Source organism: Arachis ipaensis, chromosome B02 (genome assembly GCF_000816755.2).
Source record: "Arachis ipaensis cultivar K30076 chromosome B02, Araip1.1, whole genome shotgun sequence".
Classification (NCBI taxonomy): Eukaryota; Viridiplantae; Streptophyta; class Magnoliopsida; order Fabales; family Fabaceae; genus Arachis; species Arachis ipaensis.
In genome coordinates this window covers 14,564,629-14,567,971 of record NC_029786.2, presented here as the reverse complement: position 1 = coordinate 14,567,971, position 3,343 = coordinate 14,564,629, and the positions used below count along the sequence as shown (strand labels likewise).

Sequence of the window (3,343 nt, the reverse complement as noted above, 5' to 3'; positions counted from 1 at the left end):
TGCTTCTTCCTTAAATGTGTTCAAAGGTGAACTGTTATGGAATTTCTTTCATTTTGTATCAATTTTCGAGGGCGAAAATTTTTATAAGGTGGGTAGAATGTAAGACCCAGGACTTTGAAAAGTCTTTTTATGATCAAGTCTCAAATCATATAGTTATTTACAGCCTCAATTTCAGAAATTATTTTATTAAAGATAATTAAGGCAAGTTTTGATTTATTGGATTTGAGATAAGTTATGATTATTATCCAATTTTATAATTATTGGATTATTTTCTATATTTAAAGTATAAGGTTGATAGTTATGAAATAATAAGGATTTTATATGATTTGGATTAGATAAGTAATATTTTAAATATTATTACTGCTATTTTGGAAAATGAAGAAATTAAGTATATTACTTCTAATTATTTGATTTGGACATTTTATTGAAAATAATTTGTGAAATTGATGAGCAAATTGTATTTCCTATATACAATTAGTGTTGGACTTAATTTGGATTTCAATTACTATATTATTCCCAATTTTATGTGAAATTACCATAATGCCCTTAACCCTAATTTTTACTCTAAAAGCTAACCCTGAAACCCTAGCCACTTGACCCCTACCCAGCGCCGTTCTTTCCCCCAAGGTTTGAAACGCGTTGCCAGCCAAAACCCCTCCAACGGAAATAGAAACAGAAAGGGAAGTGGGGTGAGGGATACACGGAGAAGGAAGGAAGGAAGAGGGGAGGGAGGAGCGTCGCCGGTGCGTCAGGCCTCACCACCGCCGTCGCGCCGCCTTGGAGTCCGCAGTCAGAGTCGTGTCGCGCAGAGAAGAGGAGAAGAGGAACTCATCGCGTCGCCGCCACCCACGGAGCTGCGAGCTGCGCCCAGTTGCCGTCGGGGTCACCGCGCCATCGTCCTTGCCAGCTCCGAACGAGAAGCACGATGGAGCTCCGCTTTTGCTTCCCTGGTTCGCCGTGAGTGAGCATCGTGGGAGAGAGGACGACGCGAGTTGGAGGCTCGGTTGCTGCTGTGCTATGGAGCAGACTGAACCGCGCCGCGCTGTTGGGGTTCTCACTGTCGCCGGAAAAGGATTCAGGCCGCCGCAGGTGTCGTGGTCGGAAGAGAAAGCTGTGCCCCTGTGTTTTGACCGCCTGGAGTGGTTCTGTCACTTCCGGAATCACCGCCGGAGCTCCGGGCTGAGCCTCTGCTGCTTGAGACCCTGCTGTCGTCGCCGGAAAAGGCTGTCGGTAAGGCTTTTAAGTTGAGTTTCCCTTCTGTTGAGTTTCCTGGAACTTCATCGTCGCTGCGTGTGGTTCAGATCGCCGCTGCTGCTAGGGGCTGACTGCTGGGTTGCCGCCGAACCGGTTCGGAGACCGCCACTGTTTCGGTTCAACCGTTCCTTCTTCGGTTCAGTAAGCATTTTGATTTGAAAGCCCTTTAGTTACTGTCCTGTTATCATACGCTGAGGTTTGTGGCATTAATCGCTATACGATTGAGTTCTGGTTGTTGTATGTTGCAATTAGTGTTGCTATGGTTATTGTGAATGTGGCTGGGAGTTGAGGTTTTGGTTGCCGTCAGTTCGGGTTGAGGCAGAAATGGGCTTGATGAGGCGTTTGGATTATAGAATTACGTTTTGAGGTAGGGGCGCTTTCCGAAAACTATAGTTTATTATTAGAATTATTACATATGGGTACTGATGTGAGATATTGTGTATTTGGTGATTGTATCTGCCTTATGTATTATTTGATTGACTCGAATGACTATGGATGTTGGTTTGGCTGAATTGTTGTGTGGCTTGTGAAATGTAATGTTTGAAGTTGATTCTTTAAAGATTTTAAATGAGTTTAATCCGTTGAGGATTGGTTTGAATGGAGTCAATTATTTTGATGATGTGAAAGATAGAATACTTTTGAAATTCAGCCTGGGTTGCTTTAATTGATTTGGTTTTGATAAATGATTTATTATTGAACCGATTCTTTAAAGCTTTAGAAATGAGTTAAATCGGTTGGTATTGAGTTGATTTTTGAAATGGTTTCTTGGTGATTTGGTTGATGGTTGGATTGTTTGGGCCTAGGGCCGTGGTTGGATTGTTTGGGTCTAGGGCCGTGGTTGGAATGAGATGAACCAATGGTTGATTTTAGTTTTATGTTTCTGATTTGGAATAAAATATGAAATGCTATTTTGTTTCAGCATAGATAAACCGTTTTGAAAGACATTTGAGTTTTTAAGAATTGAATGGTTCCTCTTTCAGAAAAGATTTCCGACTTTACTTTTATTGTAAACCGATGTTTTTGAAAAGAGGCATGAGACGGTTATTAATCACTATTACGGTTTATCTTCAAGTATCCTATTACAGTAATTCCCAAAAACCCTCTACTGAGAACCCTTTCGAGGATGATGTTCTCACCCCCCTACATTTTCCCCTTTCAGGATATGGGCGCAGAAGTTACGAAGAGCTTATTTAATTGTTGTTGTGATGCTCTGTATTGTTTTAGTTATGATTTACTGCACCATCGCCTTTATCTTGATATAATCTGTAAGAGGGATAGGAATTGTATTGGATTATGTTTGTAATATTATTAATATATATTTATGTATATATATGGATGTACTCTTTATGAGTTGTTGTAAGTTGAATGGTATTTATGGAGGTACGTTATCGAACAAAAGTATTTTTGGGAGCGGTATTGTGGTTTAAAGTTTTAAACAGGCTCATATTTTAGTATTAAGTAGTATAAGTGTCGTCGTAATGTCCGAGCTATCAGAGTCGCGCAGCCGGAAGTGTGAACTTTGGTAGTTAGGGTGTTACACATCACACAACAACTAAGTTAATAAATTATTATTTGTAAGCTAAGTACACAACAACTTTAATGTCCGCAGTAGTATAAAACTTTGGTCAATTCATTAAGAGAGTAAATGAATTTCCGGGTTTAACTCCTGGCTGCGGAAAATTTTTGAATATTAATCGTTTATAAATTTTACTAAAATGTCCGCAGTAGTATAAAACTTTGGTCAATTCCTTAAGAGAGTGAATGAATTTCCAGGTTCGACTCCTGGATGCGGAAAATCTTTTGAATGTTAATCTTTAATAAATTTAACGTTAAGGCATCAGACAAAAACTAAGTTAATAAATAATTATTTGTAAATTAAGTACACAACAACTTTAATGTCCGCAGTAGTATAAAACTTTGGTCAATTCAATATGAGAGTGAATGAATTTTCGGGTTCGACTCCTGGCTGCGGAAAATTTTTTAAAAATTAATCATTTTTAAATGTTACTAAATTTAACGTCTAGGAAAAAATTTAACGTTAAGCCATCACACAACAACTAAGTTAATAAATTATTATTTGTAAGTTAAG

General features: G+C 38.6%; 1 long non-coding RNA gene across 3 annotated transcripts; it reads left to right on the top strand.

The window, feature by feature from the left end:
• LOC107628200 lies at positions 579–2,499 on the top strand. Of its 3 annotated transcripts, XR_001617635.2 has the most exons (4): positions 580–1,230; positions 1,302–1,395; positions 1,507–1,621; positions 2,414–2,499. It is a non-coding gene; the product is annotated as an uncharacterized LOC107628200 (long non-coding RNA). The 3 variants fall into 3 exon arrangements; XR_002357142.1 differs by having other exon boundaries at positions 579–1,230; positions 1,302–1,621; XR_002357143.1 differs by lacking the exon at positions 2,414–2,499 and having other exon boundaries at positions 581–1,230; positions 1,302–1,636.